Source organism: Hemiscyllium ocellatum, chromosome 20 (assembly GCF_020745735.1).
Source record: "Hemiscyllium ocellatum isolate sHemOce1 chromosome 20, sHemOce1.pat.X.cur, whole genome shotgun sequence".
NCBI lineage: Eukaryota > Metazoa > Chordata > Chondrichthyes > Orectolobiformes > Hemiscylliidae > Hemiscyllium > Hemiscyllium ocellatum.
Genome location: NC_083420.1, coordinates 25,465,952 through 25,486,080, shown reverse-complemented (window position 1 = coordinate 25,486,080; position 20,129 = coordinate 25,465,952). Strand labels below are relative to the sequence as shown.

At 43.0% G+C, this 20,129-nt stretch overlaps 1 protein-coding gene across 1 annotated transcript in view; it reads left to right on the top strand.

The window, feature by feature from the left end:
* Positions 1-8,092: 8,092 nt before the first annotated feature.
* The window catches only part of tbc1d24 (TBC1 domain family, member 24), a 44,564-nt gene continuing 32,527 nt past the window's right edge, over positions 8,093-20,129 (top strand). The window contains exon 1 of the mRNA XM_060840657.1: positions 8,093-8,162. The gene's annotated coding sequence lies outside the window, so the exon portion shown is untranslated. The remainder of the gene's footprint in view (positions 8,163-20,129) is intronic.

The following is a 20,129-nucleotide window of genomic DNA, read 5'->3' as shown; positions in this document are numbered from 1 at the left end:
TGGCATTCCTGTCAATTGTAAATTCTGTGCGATTGCCACACTTATTTCCCCTTTCCTCATAGACACAGTCAACCCTAACTCTAGCTTGTTTGCCAATTCCAAAAGCTTTGCCCTTCTGTAAAGCTCCCAGTGTGACTTCTTCCACCAGGAGGACCAGTTCCAATCCCGTACAGCCCAGATGGCCTCCTTCTTCAAGGACCGCAGATTCTCCCCAGACGTGATCGACGATGCCCTCCACCGCATCTCCTCCACTTCCCGCTCCTCTGCCCTTGAGCCCCACCCCTCCAACCGCCACCAGGACAGAACCCCACTGGTTCTCACCTGCCACCCCACCAACCTCCATATACAGCGTATCATCCGCCGTCATTTCTGCCACCTCCAAATGGACCCCACCACCAGAGATATATTTCCCTCCCCTCCTCTATCAGCGTTCCGAAAAGACCACTCCCTCCGTGACGCCCTCGTCAGGTCCACACCCCCCACCAACCCAACCTCCACTCCCGGCACCTTCCCCTGCAACCGCAAGAAATGCAAAACTTGCGCCCACACCTCCTCCCTTACTTCTCTCCAAGGCCCCAAGGGATCCTTCCATATCCACCACAAATTCACCTGCACCTCCACACACATCATCTATTGCATCTGCTGCACCCGATGTGGCCTCATCTATATTGGGGAGACAGGCCGTCTACTGGCGGAACGTTTCAGAGAACACCTCTGGGGCACCCGGACCAACCAACCCCACCACCCAGTGGCTCAACACTTTAACTCCCCCTCCCACTCCACCAAGGACATGCAGGTCCTTGGACTCCTCCATCGCCAGACCATAACAACATGATGGTTGGAGGAAGAGCGCCTCATCTTCCGCCTAGGAACCCTCCAACCACAAGGGATGAACTCCGATTTCTCCAGTTTCCTCATTTCCCCTCCCCCCACCTTGTCGCAGTCAAATCCCTTGAACTCAGCACCGCCTTCCTAATCTGCAATCTTCTTCCTGACCTCTCCGCCCCCACCCCACTCCGGCCGATCACCCTCACCTTGACCTCCTTCCACCTATCACATCCCCATCGCCCCTCCCCCAAGTCTCTCCTCCCTACCTTTTATCTTAGCCTGCCTGGCACACTCTCCTCATTCCTGAAGAAGGGCTTATGCCCGAAACGTCGAATCTCCTGCTCCTTGGATGCTGCCTGACCTGCTGCGCTTTTCCAGCAACACATTTTCAGCCCTGATCTCCAGCATCTGCAGACCTCACTTTCTCCTCCTTTGACTTCTTCCACCCCCAGGAAACTCTTAGTGACTGAAAGAGCCATTGGGAGTGTTGCTGAGCAAAGAGACCTTGGAGTGCAGGTTCATTGCTCCTTGAAAGTGGAGTTGCAGGTAGATAGGATAGTGAGGAAGGCGTTTGGTATGCTTTTCTTTATTGGTCAGAGTATGGAGTACAGGAGTTGGGAGGTCATGTTGTGGCTGTACAGGACATTGGTTAGGCCACTGTTGGAATATTGCATGCAATTCTGGTCTCCTTCCTATTGGAAAGATGTTGTGAAACTTGAAAGGGTTCAGAAAAGATTTACAAGGATGTTGCCAGGGTTGGAGGATTTGAGCTATAGGGAGAGGCTGAATAGGCTGAGGCTGTTTTCCCTGGAGCGTCAGAGGCTGAGGGGTGACCTTGTAGAGGTTTACAAAATCATGAGGGGCAAGGATAGGATAAATAGTCAAAATCTTTTCCCTGGGGTCGGGGAGTCCAGAACTAGAGGGCATAGGTTTAGGGTGAGAGGGGAAAGATATAAAAGAGACCTAAGGGGCAACTTTTTCATGCAGAGGGTGGTACGTGTATGGAATGAGCTGCCAGAGGATATGGTGGAGGCTGGTACAATTGCAACATTTAAGAGGCATTTGGATGGGTATATGAATAGGAAGGATTTGGAGGGATATGGGCCAGGTGCTGGAGGTGGGACTAGATTGGGTTGGGATATCCGGTCGGCATGGACAGGTTGGACTGAAGGGTCTGTTTCCATGCTGTACATCTCTCTGACTCTGTGACATACACGTTAGCCATCCTCCAGTCTTCTGGCACCTCACCTGTGAAGTCAGGGAACTATAGACTGGTAAGCCTGACATTGGTGGTGGGCAGGTTGTTGGAGGGACTCCTGAGAGACAGGATTTACATGTATTTGAAAATTCAGGGACTAATTATGGAGAGTCAACATAGCTTTGTGCATAGGAAATCATGTTCTCACTAACTTGATTCAGTTTTATGAAGAAGTAGTGAAGAGGATCAATGAGGGCAGAGCGGCGGACTTGATCTATATGGACTTCAGTAAGCATTTAACTAGCTTCCTCATGGTAGACCAGTTGACAATGTTAGATCACATGGAATACAGGGAGAACTAGCCATTTGGATACAGAACTGGCTCAAAGTAAAAACAGAGGGTGGTGGCAGAGGGTTGTTTGTCCGACTGGAGGGCTGTGACCAGTGGTGTGCTACAAGGTTCGGTGCTGGGTCCACTACTTTTTGTCATTTGTATAAATGATTTGGATGTTAGTAAGTATGCAGATGACACCAAAATTGGAGGTGTAGTGAACAGTGAAGGAGGTTACCTCAGATTACAACATGATCTTGATCAGATGGGCTAATGAGCCAAGCAGAGGCAGATGGAGTTTAACTTAGATAAATGTGAGGTGCTGCATTTTGGAAAGACAAATTAGGGCAGGACTTATACACTTACTTGTAAGGTCCTGGGGAGTGTTGCTGAACAAAGACACTTTGGACTGCAGGTTCATAGATCCTTGCAAGTGGAGTCTCAGGTAGATAGGATAGTGAAGAAGGTTGGGGCTGTTTTCTCTGGACCATCGGAAGCTGAGGGGTGACCTTATAGAGGTTTATAAAATCATGAGGGGCATGGATAGGTTGACTAGACAAGATATTTTCCCTATGATGGGGAATTCCAGAAGTAGAGGGCATAGGTTTATGCTGAGAGGGGAAAGATATAAAAGGCACCTAAGGGACAATGTTTCCATGCAAAGGGTGGTCTGTGTATGGAATGAGCTGCCAGTGGAAGTGGTGGAGGCTGGTCCAATTACAACATTTAAAAGGCATCTGGACGGATATATGAATAGGGAGGGTATAGAGGGATATAGGCTAAGTGCTGGCAACTGGGACTAGATGAGGTTAGGATATCTGTTCGGCATGGAGGAATTGGACTGAAGAGTCTGTTTCCATGCTGTACATCTCTATGATTGTCTGACATATTCTATTTAAATCAATCAACTTCAATACCTGAAATAAAAATACACCAATACTCACCATTCATTGCCTTTGACTTCAATAATAGAACATAGAACATAGAAGGATACAGCGCAGTACAGGCTCTTCGGCCCTCGATGTTGCGCCGACCGAATCCTACCTAACCTATACTAGCCCAATAACTTCCAAATGCCTATCCAATGCCCGCTTAAATGACCATAAAGAAGGAGAGTTCACCACTGATACGGGCAGGGCATTCCATGAACTCACAACCCGCTGTGTGAAGAATCTACCCCTAACATCTGTCCTATACCTACCACCCCTTAATTTAAAGCTATGTCCCCTAGTAACACCTGACTCCATTAGCGGTAAAAGGTTCTTAGTATCTACCCTATCTAAACCCCTAATCATCTTATACACTTCTATCAGATCTCCCCTAAACCTTCTCTTCTCCAATGAGAACAGCCCCAAGTGCCTCAGCCTTTCCTCATAAGATTTTCCTACCATTCCAGGCAACATCCTGGTAAACCTCCTCTGCACTCGTTCTAAAGCTTCCACATCCTTCCTATAGTATGGCGACCAAAACTGCACACAATACTCCAGATGAGGCCTCACCAGAGTCTTATACAACTGCAACATGACCTCAGGACTCCGGAACTCAATTCCTCTGCCAATAAAGCCCAGTACACCATATGCCTTCCTCACAGCACTATTTACCTGGGTGGCAACTTTCAGAGATCTGTGTACATGGACACCAAGATCCCTCTGCTCATCCACACTACCAAGTAGCCTACCATTAGCCCAGTAATCCATCATCTTGTTATTCCTACCAAAGTGAACGACTTCGCACTTAGCTACATTGAATTCCATTTGCCACATTTCCGCCCAGCTCTGCAACTTATCTATATCCCGCTGTAACCTATCACTTCCTTCCTCACTATCCACAACTCCACCGACTTTTGTGTCATCCGCAAACTTGCTTACCCAGCTTTCAAGTCCTTCCTCTAGATCATTTATAAAGATAACAAAAAGCAATGGTCCCAAAACAGATCCTTGTGGTACACCGCTAGTAACTGCGCTCCAAGATGAACATAATCCATCAACTACTACCCTCTGTCTCCTTCCAGCCAGCCAATTCCTAATCCAAACCTCTAATGTATCCTCAATGCCATACCTCCGTAGTTTTAGCATTAGCCTACCATGGGGAACCTTATCGAACGCCTTACTAAAATCCATATACACAACATCTACTGCTTTACCCTCGTCCACTTCCTTAGTCACCTTCTCAAAGAACTCAATAAGGTTTGTGAGGCACGACCTGCCCTTCACAAAACCATGCTGGCTATCCCTGATCACATTATTCCTACCCAGATGTTCATAAATCTTATCCCTTACCATTCTCTCTAAGACTTTGCCCACCACTGAAGTCAGACTCACTGGCCTATAGTTACTAGGGCTATCCCTACTCCCTTTCTTGAACAATGGGACCACATTCGCTATCCTCCAGTCCTCTGGTACTATTCCCGTTGACAATGACGACATAAAAATCCAGGCCAATGGCTCTGCTATCTCCTCCCTAGCTTCCCATAGGATCCTGGGGTAAATGCCATCAGGCCCAGGAGACTTATCTATATTCATCCTTTCCAATATTCCCAAAACCTCTTCCCTGCATATTTCCAGGGCATCCATTCTAATTATTTGTGATTCCATATTCACATCAGCAACAGTGTCCTGTTCCTGAGTGAATACTGATGAAAAGTACTGATTTAATGTCTCTCCAATCTCCTCCGCCTCCACACACAACTTCCCACTACTATCCTTGACTGGACCGATACCTACCCTAGTCATCCTTTTATTCTTGACATACCTATAGAAAGCCTTTGGGTTTTCCCTAATCCTACCAGCTAAAGACTTTTCATGTCCCCTTCTCGCTTCTCTTAGCTCCCTCTTTAGCTCCTTCCTGGCTACCTTATAACTCTCAATCGCCCCTACTGAACCTTCACGCCTCATCTTTACATATGCCGCCTTCTTCCCTTTCACAAGGGACTCCAATTCCTTACTAAACCACGGCTGCCTCACAAGGCCCTTTACACCATGCCTGACTGGTACATACCTATCGAGGACACGCAGTAGCTGCTCCTTGAACAATCCCCACATCTCATTAGTGTTCTTCTCTTGAAGCCTGTTTTTCCAATCCACACATCCTAAGTCATGCCTCACTGCATCATAATTTCCCTGCCCCCAGCTATAACTCTTGCCCTGCGGCGCACGATTATCCCTCTCCATCACTAAAGTAAAAGTCACCGAGTTGTGGTCACTGTCCCCGAAGTGCTCACCTACCTCCAAGTCTAACACCTGGCCTGGTTCATTACCTAGAACCAAATCCAATATAGCCTCCCCTCTTGTTGGCCTGTCGACATATTGTGTCAGGAAACCCTCCTGCACACATTGTACAAACACCGACCCATCTAATGAACTCGAGCTATAGCTCTCCCAGTCAATATCTGGGAAGTTAAAGTCCCCCATAACAACCACCCTGCTACCTTCACTCTTTTCCTGAATCATCCTCGCAATATTATCCTCTACTTCTCTAGGACTATTAGGAGGCCTGTAGGAAACACCTAACAGGGTGACCTCACCTTTCCTATTTCTAACCTCAGCCCAAACTACCTCAGATGGCAAGTCCTCTTCCATCGTCCATTCCACTAATCCTAAATCCAACCTCGAATTAGAGATTTTGATCCTGACAAGAGCCCCCAGTTTGTTATGGATCAGACCAAACCCCCTCAAAATATATTAAGATGATAGTCTGGACCGTAACATTTTCTTATTTTAAAGGTGAATGCCGGGCATTGCATTCCAATTCAATTTGTCAAACTACGTCTTGTAGCAAAACACATTTTATTTATCCACTATAATTAAAATACATCAAGATATAGGATTGGAATAACAACCCATTGGAAAATTTAAATAACAGATTATTTAATTACTAAACAGTAATTATTCCAGTCTAGTAACACCCTATAAATACATACTTAGCAAAGGCAAATTCACAACAATAGATTGTATTACGTAATTCTAGCAGCAGAAAGAGAACCCCAGCTTTTAGCTGTAACAGAGAGAGGAAAAACAGCTTCAACATCCAGTTGAAAGACCCCAGCAGCAATTGCTACTGAAAAACCAAAATTGAAAATCCTGGTTCTTTGGGACCTTGACTCCCCCCATTCAAGCTGCTTCTGTTGTTCCAACTGTTTTTAAAAAAGGTCTCACAAACGGTTTACTTTATTGCCTCTGAGTAGACTGCTCACCACCTCTCTCTCAACCTTTCCTCATAAAAAGACCAGGACAAAATACCCCTCTTAAAGCCACAGTATTATTACAAACTAAATCCATATTCAACCTAATCCTGTTCAAGAAAAGATCATCAACAATGTCTGCAACATCACCACCTATTGAGACTACACCAATGGTATCGCTACCAAGCAGAGGAACATCAAGAGTGCTACCAGCAAGAGACACAGCGTTAGCAACATTAAGCACATTACGACATTAGGAGCAACAGAGGCAACATCACTTGTGCAGCGTGTCACCTCATCATGGAAACTGATGAATGCCAAAATGACAAAATAGAGGCCCACTGCCTGAGCAATTCCCTGAGTCATATTTTGAGTAAAGAAAACAAGCTTTATCAAACTCTAAAGCATTCTGATTATTTATTCAAACTACTTGTTATCCTTTAGTTCAGAAAAAGATAATTTAAATAGTTTTTTTAGAAGAAAAGTATTTTTATTTTATATGATTTGTAATGAGTTAGAAACTGATTATTAAAGGAATAAATATGCTGCAATGCCACATTCACTATCTCATAGTAGTTACTTCGAAGAACAATGTATATGGAAAGATGTAAGACTTATAAAGCTCTGGAATTTTTAATGTGAAGTGACATTATTCATAACTTATGGGAACCAGAAGAGTTAATGCATTCCTTCTATATGACATAATCACTAAAGCCTACCAGAAACTGGCCTAGTTCCTCTTTAAAGCCTAGCAGTGAATGATAGGATTCCAATGGCTCATTAAGCACTACTTCTTTAATTAAAAATTAATAGCTGGTGTATAGCAACTTTCGATAAGACTTTACCCAGTGAATGTATGTTGTTTAAGGACAATTTAACTTGGAGCAGCAGGTGAAGCAGGAACAACAGGTCTAAAAAATTAGAATAAAAAATGAGATTGTCAACTCACTGCTTTTTAAAACATTTATTACTAGGTGATGGTGGTGCAAAGTTGTGCCATGTCTAACATAGAAAAGACAGCTGAGAAACAGGTTGTATGGCACAAGAAGTCTATATGATGTTTATGGTTCTCGCAATCTCTAGTCATTTAATCTACCTTACTTCAGCCTTTTGGTATATTATTCTATTCTTTAATGTAGTTGTCTGGTCTCCTTTTGAAAGTGCTCAATTTGCCTCAATCACTGGCTGCCATGCCAAGTTCCACATTCTAACCACTCTAGTTAAAAAAAACTCCTCAATTTCCATTGGAATTATTAGTAGTATCAAATTTTTATATTACCCCATGTTATATTCTCTCCACATTTCCCCTTCAGAATTCCTATTCAGAATTGTCCAGGATTCTTTTTTCCGAAAGAGTATACCATGGATTTGGTCCATTTTTTAATTTTAAAAGAACTGTCGTTGTAGGAGTTGGTGTTATCCTTTTAGCCATAGGTTGAAATTTGGAAATGAGCAGCACTTGAAAAAAAATTAATTCAGTTATAATGTCAACAGCTATCTTGCGCCTGCGCACTGGCGAAAGGGGACACCACGGACGCATGCGTGTTGGCTGCGCCGTCGGTGGGACATTGAGGGGACAAGCGGCGTTGGTGGCGGTGAGTGACAGACAGACAGACAGACGGACGGTGAGTACCGGACACCGGAATTCTCAGTCCGCAATTATACTGTCGGTTTGCTAGTGATACGTTTAAATGTGAGTATCTTCTTTTTCGGTTGATGAGGGGATGCGCTGTAACCCTGTGCCCTCCAGGGACCCGGAGCTCGAGCCCCCAGGACAGTTGGAGCCGCGCCACCCGTCTTGGTGCAAGATGTGGAGTTTGAGCAAGGACCTTATCGGATTTTTTTTTGTTGCATTAAGACTGTGTTGTAAATTGATAAGTGCACACTGATAATTGCTGCTTTGTAGCAGCCTGGGTTTTGCTCGCTCTGTTGTCAGTTGCTTGGAATTAGACTTCATTTTTGTGTTGGAAAATGTGCATATTCTCATTGCGTTGCATGTTCGATTTTGTATTTTGGATGTTGGATTTTCGTTGATGTTCTGCGTGTTGCAACAAATCGCAAAGTGAAGCCTTCAACGTTTGAAACTGTTGCTACAGTTTGAGGGTATTTTGAAATGTAAGACGGCTGGTCTTATTCAAGTAAATACTGTAATCAATAACATTACGTTTGTGGAGATTTTATGTTCACATTATCAGTGTAACTTAAAGACATTAAAAATTGGTTGTTGCCCGAACCTGTGCTACAACATTCCTGTTACTTTAGGTATCGTTTGTTATGTAACACCTTAGAGGAAGAAGAACAGGAAATTGCTGTTAAATTAGCACAAAAGTTTGATTTCCCCTGTTAAGTGTCACTTAATAAATTAAGCCCAGGATGTTATTGCTGAGAAATGCCAATCTTTCTGAGAGAATTGACTGCCTGTTGAAGCATAAAACTAACAGCTCTTGTTGGTTCAGTTAGATCAACTAATCTCTCCTTCCACACCCAAAGTGCTAAAGATTGAGGCTCCATTTCTTCGTTATTCACAACCATCATTGCTAAACTCAAAATGCTGACCAAAGTGACTTCTTTTAAAAGTTTACCTTTTTATAGCTAAGGCAGTCTAAGCAGTTCAAACTTTTTGCTAAGGAACAAATTTAATTGTGACTTGGATTTGAGTATTTAGCAGCTGTCCTTCAGTGCTGTAATCGTCCTCTAGTACAAGGAGAAAAGGCAATTATGCAGGTATTAGGTAAAAACAATGACTGTAGATGCTGGAAACCAGATTTTGGATGAGTGGTGCTGGAAGAGCACAGCAGTTCAGGCAGCATCCGAGAAGCGGCAAAATCGATGTTTCGGACAAAAGCCCTTCATCATGAATAAATGCAGAGAGCCTGAAGCGTGGAGAGATAAGTTAGAGGATGGTGGGGGTGGGGAGAAAGTAGCATGGAGTACAATAGGGGAGTGGGGGGGGAATGAGGGTGGAGTGGATAGATGGAAAATAAGATAGGCAGGTAGGACAAGTCATGGGGACAGTGCTGAGCTGGAAGTTTGGAACTAGGGTGAGGTGGGGGAAGGGGAAATGAGGAAACTGTTGAAGTCCACATTGATGCCCTGGAGTTGGTGTTCCGAGGCGGGAGATGAGGCATTCTTCCTCCAGGCGTCTGGTGAGGGAACGGCGGTGAAGGAGGCCCAGGACCTCCATGTCCTCGGCAGAGTGGGAAGGGGGAGTTGAAATGTTGGGCCACAGGGCAGTGTGGTTGATTGTTGTGGGTGTCCTGGCGATGTTCCCTAAAGCACTCTGCTAGGAGGTGTCCAGTTTCCCCAATGTAGAGGAGACCGCATTGGGAGCAATGGATGCAATAAATGTTATTAGTGGATGTGCAGGTAAAACTTTGGATGTGGAAGGCTTCTTCAGGGCCTTGGATAGAGGTGAAGGAGGAGGTGTGGGTGCAAGTTTTGCAGTTCCTGCAGTGGGAGGGTGGGTTGTAGGGGGGCGTGAACCTGACCAGGTAGTCATGGAGGTAACGGTCTTTGTGGAAGGTGGAAAGGGGTGGGGAGGAAAATATATCCCTGGAGGTGGTGGAAATGTCGGCGGATGATTTGATTTATGCAAAGGTTGGTAAGGTGGAAGGTGAGCACCAGGGCTGTTCTGTCCTTGTTACGGTGGGAAGGGTGGGGTCTGAGGGCAGAGGTGCAGGATATGGACGAGATGCGTTGGAGGGCATCTTTAACTCCCGATGTGGTCTCCTCTACATTGGGGAGACTGGACGCCTCCTAGCAGAGCACTTTAGAGAATATCTCCGGGACACCCGCACCAATCACCCTGTGACCCAACATTTCAACTCCCCCTCCCACTCTGCCGAGGACATGGAGGTCCTGGTCCTCCTTCACCACCGCTCCCTCACCACCAGACGCCTGGAGGAAGAACGCCTTATCATCCGCCTCGGAACACTACAACCCCAGGACATCATTGTGGACTTCAACAGTTTCCTCATTTCCCCTTCTCCCATCTCGCCATAGTTCCAAACTTCCAGTTCAGCACTGTCCCCATGACTTGTCCTACCTGTCTATCTTCTTTTCCACCTATCCACTCCATCCTCCTCCCTGACCTATTACCTTCATCCCCTCTCCCACTCACCTATTGTACTCTATGCTACTTTCTCCCCACCACGCCACCCTCCTCTAGCTTATCTCTCCACGCTTCAGGCTCTCTGCCTTTATTCCTGATGAAGGGCTTTTGCTTGAAACATCGATTTTGCTGCTCCTCGGATGCTGCCTGAACTGCTGTGCTCTTCCAGCACCACTAATCCAAAGTTATGCAGGTATTGTCTACATGATCCAGTAAACAATATAATGGTATTATATTTCATAAATCTTTAAATTTAAGTCCGATTTATAGTTGGTACAAGCTTGAATCCATGCTTGTCTAATTCTAGATTATGCTATTCATTGTAGAATTCATCAGAGCTGTGGAAGCTTTGCATTGTTATAATGTAACACTGACAAAACAATTACGATCAAGCCGTTGGGTAGTGGCACCCGTGTCACTGAATGTCAAAGGGCAATCCTGCAAAATGTGCACAATGCAGACTGTTACTTTGTCCGTTTACCTATATAGGAAAAGAATTTTCCCTGGGTTGGAGTCGTCCAGAGCTAGAGGGCATAGGTTTAGCGTGAGAGGGGAAAGATATGAGAGACCTAAGGGGCAAGTTTTTCACGGAGGGTGGTGTGTGTGTGTGTGTGTGTAATGAGCTGCCAGAGGAAGTGTTGGAGGCAGTTATAATCGCAACATTTAAGAGGCATCTGGATGGGTATATGAATAGGAAAGGTTTGGAGGGATATGGGCCTGGTGCTGGCAGGTGGGACTAGATTATGTTGGGTTATCTAGTCAGCATGGACGAGTTGGACCGAAGGGTCTGTTTCTGTGCTGTGCATCTCTATGACTCTATATAATGATCATCTTGAATTCTTGTCAAAACTCACTTAATCCCCTTTGTCCATCATCCATGCCCTTGCTTACTGCAGTGGCTTCTTGATAAACAATAAAATATAACACATTAAAATTCTCAAATTTATTTTCAGATCCTTCCAAGACTTCAATCCTTTCCAATTCTGTTGTTGTTCCAGTTCTGTAAGCATCTGAGATCTGTGCTCCTCAAATTCTGGGTTCCCTGACCATCCCCAAATTTAGTTTCTCCACCATATTATTCAGCTTTAGTCTTTTGGATTGGAGAGGATTGACTGTTTGTGGTTATAAAAAAAATCCTGGTTTTCCAAAAAACAAATGCTGTCTGTTACTAGTATAAAATAACTGTTTGTAAAAAATTTTGGTTCTTGTATCTAATTTCTCAAAATCCAATTGGAAGTTAAGCTAGTAATGATGGAACTTATTCTCTGGTTTCTCCAATGTGACATTATATACACTACATGGCCAATATGTTATTGTTTTTATTTGGTCTTTTTTTGTTGTTACTGAGTTGTCCTGCTTGAGGATGTTGCATGTAACATTAGTTCTGACATTCATACATTGGAGCAGGAGTAGGCCTTCCAGCCCTTATTTTTAAAAAAAATTCCCCCAGCTTCTTCTTGTTTGCTTTTTTTAAAAACTTACAACGTTTTTAAAATCATTTTCTAACCCCAAATTATTCTAACTCAGAAGCTGAGTGAACTATTTCATTTGATGTCATCTGTTTAGGGTGCCCTTTTATATCCTCACCTCAGTACATTACATTATAATAGTACAGTTCATTGATGTTCCCTCCTTAATGTTGTTGAGTGAAATGCAAGTGATCTAAGTATCACATTCTTCTTGGTGTTAAATTTCAGTGGTGATTCAGAAACAACAAAACCACGTTGTGTAGAGTGAGGTGTGATGACCCAAATTCAATATCACCTCTACTTGATTTACTAGTGCTGACACCAACTTTTCTTTTGTCAATATCTTATTTCAATTCCAGTCCCCCTGAAAATTCAGAAACCAGTACAATTTACATTTGTGGTTATTTTTAAAATTTGCATGTTTCATACCATAAGAAATGGGACCACAAGTTAGGTCATTCAGCCCATTGAATCTGCCCTGCCATTCAACCATTGACAGGCAGGAGGCTGGAAGGTCACAGCAAGCCAGGCAGCATCAGGAAATGGAGCAGTTGACGTTGCGAGTGAAACCCTTCAGGACTGCGGTTGGATGTCAGGAGAGTTGCAGTTCTGCACCCAGCCCCAGTCCCAAAGAGGGGTCACACCTGGAATGTCGACTTCTTCACCTCCTAATGTGCCTGGCTTGCTGTGTTCTTCCAGCCTAATGCCTGTCTACCTTGGATTCCAGCATCAGCAGTTTCTTTTTTGTCTCCTGCCATTCAATCATGGATGGTAAGTTTCTCAAGGAGAAAGTAAGGACTGCGGATGCTGGAGATTAGAGTCAAAAGATGTGGCACTGGAAAATCACAGGAATTCCTGATGAAAGGCTTATGCCCAAAACATAGACTCTCCTTCTTGGATGCTGTCAGACCTGCTGTGCTTTTCCAGTACCACACTTTTTGAATCTAAGTTTCTCAACTCCATTCTCCCACTTTATCCCTGGAACCCTTGATCCCTTTTATAATCAGATGCCTATCTATCTCTAAATATACTCTGACTATATACAAAATATACAAAGTATATTTAGTGCCCTATTTTGTTCAATCTAAGACTGGATATTAAAATATGAATTGTTTTTGGTTTTCCTTGTTTTCTACCCAGACGCATCTCTGTTGCAAAGGTTTTTGGCTGTTTTGCAAAGTATATTCCAATTCCCTCCCTCCATCTTGTCAAATGACATATCTTTTTGTGTCAGAAGCACTAAACTCAATTTGCTGTGCAGAATTACTTCAGTAAGGCATTCGACCAGGTTCTCCATGGGAGACTGATTAGCAAGGTTAGATCTCATGGAATACAGGGAGAACTAGCCATTTGGATACAGAACTGGCTCAAAGGTAGAAGACAGCGGGTCGTGGTGGAGGGTTGTTTTTCAGACTGGAGGCCTGTGACCAGTGGAGTGCCACAAGGATCGGTGCTGCGTCCTCTACTTTTTATCATTTACATGAATGATTTGGATGCGAGCATAAGAGGTACAGTTAGTAAGTTTGCAGATGACACCAAAATTGGAGGGAAGTGGACAGTGAAGAGGGTTACCTCAGATTACAACAGCATCTGGACCAGATGGACCAATGGGCTGAGAAGTGGCAGATGGAGTTTAATTCAGATAAATGTGTGGTGCTGCATTTTGGGAAAGCAAATCTTAGCAGGACTTAATGGTAAGGTCCTAGGGAGTGTTGCTGAACAAAGAGACCTTGGAGTGCAAGTTCATAGTTCCTTGAAAGTGGAATCGCAGGTAGATAGGATAGTGAAGAAGGCGTTTGGTATGCTTTTCTTTATTGGTCAGAGTACAGGAGTTGGGGGGTCATGTTGCAGCTGTGCAGGACATTGGTTAGGCCACTGTTGGAATATTGCATGCAGTTCTGGTCTCCTTCCTATCAGAGCAATGTTGTGAAACTTGAAAAGGTTCAGAAAAGATTAACAAGGATGTTGCTAGGGTTGGAGGATCTGAGCTACGGGGAGAGGCTGAACAGGCTGAGGCTGTTTTCCCTGGAGTGTCGCAGGCTGAGGGGTGACCTTATAGAGGTTTACAAAATTATGAGGGGCATGGATAGGATAAGTAGACAAAATATTTTCCCTGGGGTTGGGGAGTCCAGAACGAGAGGGCATAGATTTAGGATGAGCGGGGAAAGATATAAAAGAGACCTAAGGGGTAACTTTTTCACACAGAGTAGTATGTGTATGTAATGAGCTGCCAGAGGAAGTGGTGGAGGCTGGTACAATTGCAACATTTTAAGAGGCATTTTGATGGGTATATGAATAGGAAAGGTTTGGAGGGATATGGGCAGGGTGCTGGCAGGTGGGACTAGATTGGGTTGGGATATCTGATCGGCATGGACGGGTTGGACCGAAGGGTCTGTTTCCATGCTGTACATCTCTATGACTGTAAGTCTGATTTGTAATGCAGTGCACTCCTTTCTTATTAAACAGAGACATAGAATGCCTGTAGCAAAAGAAATCTTATTAAATAAGGAACACTGAGCATTTTCCTAAACTTTTACCATATAACTGCCCTAACATCCAACTTCCCCATGTACTTCCAGTTAAACGGTATAATTTCCCATTTTGAAAATCTTTTTTTAAAAAAATTGAATCTCTTATAGCATTTTCCATGACCAGCAGACATCTGAGTGATTTAAAGCCAACAAAGTACTTTTGAAGTGTAATCACTGTAATTTAGGAAATGTGGCAACCAGTTTGTGGAAGGTTGCTTCCACAACAAAAATGAGATACTAATCAGGTAATTGTTTTTGAGATGTTAATTGTGCAATAAATATTGACCACAGCACAGAGAGAACTTCACATTGTGCCGTAGGATCATTTATATCTACTTGAAGAGGCAGATGAGCTTAATGTCTCCTCTTTAAAAAGACAGCTCTTCTGACAGTGCAGCATTACAGTATCAGCCTTTGTTTTGTGCCCTGGAATGGGACTTGAATTAGGAAACATCTGATCAAATGGATAGTGCTATCAACTGAGCCAGGCTTGTCAGTTAGTGTTTTGAAGAAAAATTATTGTCATTATTGGTTCTTAGTTGTTTGCAACAACATCCTGGAAATTAATATTCAACTCCAGAAGGGTTGGTCACCCAATCGGAACATTTGTTTTTATTCTAATTAAGTCACAAGTCTACATTCCTTCTGAAGTTTTCTTTCTAGAAGAATAGAATTGAAAAGTGAACTGTTGGCAAACCCTCTATGAAATATTTGATTTTTAAAATTATTCACAGATCATGAACAGCGCTTGTCTCTAACTGCCTTTAAGAAATGATGTGACTTTTTTTGACTACTAGGCCATTTCTGAAGACCGCACTGAAAATTGTGTTGCTGGAAAAGCACAGCAGGTCAGGCAGCATCCAAGGAACAGGAGAATCGACGTTTCAGGCATAAGCCCTTCAGGAATGAGGAAGATGTGCCAAGCACGCTAAGATAAAACTTAGGGAGGAGGGACTTGGGGGAGGGGCGTTGGGAATGTGATAGGTGGAAGGAGGTTAAGGTGAGGGTGATAGGCCGGAGAGGGGGTGGGATGATCTAAAGTTTAAGAAGACGGATATTCAAGTATTCTTACAACAGATTAATAACATTGTCATTTTATGCTTCTATTTGCACTATTCACAAAGAGACTTTGATACACTTAAGTGGGCAAAACTGGTTTCGGTCCAGGGTTTTGTTGAGCAATCCATCTTGGAACATTAAAAAGGACAGAGTAAAGTATATTTTAAGTGGTGTAAAGCTGGCAGCTATGGAATTCCAGAGATTTAGGCATTCAAGTACACATGGAACAAATTTGAAGGACAGACTAGCCTACTCCTGCCGTTAAGTCCGATGTTTCTAGGGAATGAAGTCCCAGACAAGAGGGCATAACCTTGAAGTCAGAGCCAGATGATTTAGGCAAGAAGTTTGGAAGCATCTCTGCATACAAAGGTTACTGGATGTGTGGAACCACAGCAAGAGATAATTGTCAACACAATTAATTTTAAATCTGAACCTTTCTTCCTAATTGATGCTATTAAGGGAGAGGGATTCAAAGCGGTTGGGTGGAGTTGGGATGCTGAATGCCATTGTCCTGTTACATTGTTCCTGACTGAGCTTGTTATATCACTGTGCAGTGTAGCATACAGATAGCAAAACATGTTCTCTTTGAGGCTGGATTTGGGGAGAGGATGAGTTAATAGGCTATGATGTAAGGACAGACTACATAATATTCTACTTGATGTTCTATTGTGCCATTAGCACTTGGACCACACAAATAAAAGTGGTGGCAGTATTGCACAGCAGGCCAGTCCACAATTTTTAAAGAGGAGTGTGGATTTCACAGTTCACTCGTAATGGTGAATTACTTCCCAAGAGCTGCATGCAGGTTTTCAAAGCAGGAACCCACCCAACACATCAGGGTTTATCTTTTTCAAGTTCAATTCAAGCAGTTTCTATTTGGGACCATATTGAGACATCAGAAATTACAGTGTAGATCACAAGTATGTTGCTAGTGCAGGAAAGCATAAATATTTAAAGGAAATTTTGAAACATTGTGCTGTTTTAGAGTCAGTCATACAGAACAGGAACAGACCCTTCGATCCAATTCGTCCATGCCAACCAAGTTTCCCAATATAAACTAGTCCCACCTTGCCTGCGTTTAGTCTGTATCCCTCTCAACCTTTCCTATTCTTGTACTTCTCTAAATGTCTTTTTAAATGTTGTAACTGTGCCTGCATTTACCACTTCACTTGGCAGTTCATTCCATATACAAATCATTCTCTGAATGAAAAGGTTGCCTCTCGGGTCCCTTTTAAATCTTTCTCCTCTCATCTTAAAAAATGCCCCCTTGTTTTAAATTTCCCTAGGAAAAAGATCTTTGCTTTAAACAGATCTCTGCCCCCTCATGATTTTATAAACCTCTAAGGTCACCGCTCAACTTCTTTCGCTCCAGGGAAAAGTCTCAGCCTATCTAGCCTCTCCGTATAATTCAAGTTCTCCAGTTGCAGCAAAAGTCTTGTAAATCTTTTCTGAATCCTCTCAAATTAAATAATATAATTCCTATAGCAGAGCAACTAGAACTAGACACAATACAGTCTGTTCTGATATAATGCGGTAGTTCTGTTCTCATGCCATTCTCACAGCATAAGAAATATGGCCAGGATCGTATTATAGACAATACAGATAAGGAAAGTTTGTGTTCTACAAATGTGTAAATTCTTTAATTGCATTAAAGTCAATTCACATTGACGAAACACCTATTATAGCAGAACTGACTGTACTCTGAAAGTGGCCTCACTAACCTCTGTACAGTTTCAACATGATGTCCCAACTGCCTATCTCCTTTTTCACCTATCCACTCCACCCTCTCCTCCCTGACCTATCACCTTCATCCCCTCCCCCACTCTCCCATTGTACTCTATGCTACTTTCTCCCCACCCTCCTCCTAGCTCATCTCTCCACGCTTCAGGCTCACTGCCTTTATTCCTGATGAAGGGCTTTTGCCCGAAACGCAATTTCGCTGCTCCTTGGATGCTGCCTGAACTGCTGTGCTCTTCCAGCACCACTAATCCAGAATCTGGTTTCCAGCATCTGCAGTCATTGGTTAGACCACTGTGTTTTTACCTGCTATACAATGAAGTCAAGTGTGCTAAACACCATTTGGAGTACCGTGTCTACCTGTGAAGCAAGTTTGAAAGGACTATGCACCTGACCCCTAGATCTCTCTGTTCAGTAGCACTATCCAGAGACCTACCATAAGTTGTATACGCGCTGCCCTTGTTTGCCTTACCAAAATGCAATCCCTTGTATTTATTCATATTGAAGAACAATCACTTAGGACTTCTCTGTGACTCTGAACACATTCAGTATTATAGATCTTATCAAACAACTTTGAGCTCATTCCAGGAACAGTCTTTTAAATTCTGTTAGTAAGAATATTGAAAAAGCATGTAGTCGTCTTCATTGGTCATCATCCAGTTAATCATGTTAAAAATAGTCATGGTCATACAGAGCAGAAACAGATTTTTCAGTCCAACCTGTCTACGCTAACCAGACATTCCAATCTGACTTGGTCCCATTTGACAGCATTTGGCCCATATCCCTCCAAACCCTTCCTATTCATATATCCATCCAGATGTCTTTTACATGTTGTAGTTGTGCCTGCCTCCACCATTTCTTCTGGCAGCTCATTCCATGCACACACCACCCTCTTCATGAAAACGTTGTCCCTTGGGCCCCTTTTAAATCTTTCCCCTCTCAACTTAAACCTATGCCTTCTACTTCTGGACTCTCCCACCTTAGGAAAAAGACTTTACTGATTCACCCTACCCATGCCCCTCATAATTTTACAAACCTCAATAAGATCACCCCTCAGCCTTTGCAACAGGGAAGAAAAGCCCCAACCTAACCAACCTCTGCCTATAAGTCAAATCGTCCATACTCAGCAATGTCCTTGTAAATGTTTTATGTAAAGCCTGACAACCATGGCCTTGATTTTCCACTGGACAGTGTTATTATGGCATCCTAGATAGAAGCTATGCATGGACACCTGTGCAATTCCCAACGTAGCACACTCCAATCAATTTGCCTGTGAATAGTTCTTCGGGCATTTCTTACACACATGGAATACTCCAAATGTCTCCATTTAGGTTTGTTGGAGTTGAGGAGATTAACAAGTGATTCGTCTTTCAAAATTTGGAATAGATAAGAATGCAGTGAATAGAAGACTGATTCTAGATCCATGAAAGAGATAAAATATAGCTGTAAGATCATTGACTGAAAACAGAAGAAACATTTTTCCCCTGTAAATGATAGTGAGACTGTTGAATACACCACTGAAGTCAGTGATTGGCAGAAACCAGGAAGTAAAGATATTTAAGATTTAAATTATAAGGTTGATTGAAGCAAAGTGCAATAAATGGTGGAGGAACAGTTACATGCTTTATGGATATTCTGTGCAGAACAGCCATCAACACGATGGTTGTGTCTAATCACCTGTTTCTATTTGGTAATTGCTGTAGCAATTTTATACTTAAAATTCATATTCACTGAACATGTGGGAAGAAGCTAACATTTGACAAGACTTAGGTACAAACCAAGGATCAAAATAAGCTTTTTGTCTTGAGGGCTCCAGTTGATTTTCTGGGGCAACTTTTTCATTTGCTCCAACACATTCATTAAATAATGCTGTTTTGTAGTAACAGTGCCTTCTTTGTGTTGACATGAAGGATTTGGACATGCTTATAAGAAAGCTTAAAAAAATCAATATTCCCAATATCAACCTCCATTTAATTTAAAGCCACAACCTATCAGGAGAGCATTAATTTCCTGGACACAACAATGTTAAATGTGTACAAGGTAACAGACCTGAGTTAATAGAAGAAATTTTCAAAATAATTGGCATGCTTTTACACGTAAGCCATCACCATAAACACCTTCAGCAGAATGAAGAGGACACAGCTGATGAGTCTCCATTGTACATGTGTGACGTTGAAATATTTTAGCAAGGCCATTCAAACCCTATTTCCTGCATTTTGGATCTCAATCTGAGACTTAAGTTTAACAATTGGTAGTGTTCATTTTTACCAAATATAGTAAGTCCTCAATGCAAGCAGGCCCATACTAGATATTTCACATTCATTTGCAAGGATTACCTATCATAGTGATTTGAGGTTTTCTTGGATCACAGTTAGCTGAATATTCTTTTGCTGACCAATTTAAAACTTTTTTGGTTGCCTTTGTAGTCTCCTTATGCTGTCATAATCCTCTTGCAACCCATTCCACTCCTCTTCAAACCATCTTACGTCATCTTCAACATCATGTAAATGTGATACTTCATTCTGTTTTCATCGCTTGTGCTGCTACTCCAGCCTCCTCACTACTTCCAGGGCTCCTGCATCTCTTAGCCATTGGTTCTCGCATGTGCACTCTCTTGCTCTTGGTTCCATAGCTTCAGAACGTCATTCTGGCTTTTCTTTCACTTCAGTTTTGCCTTTGATTAAA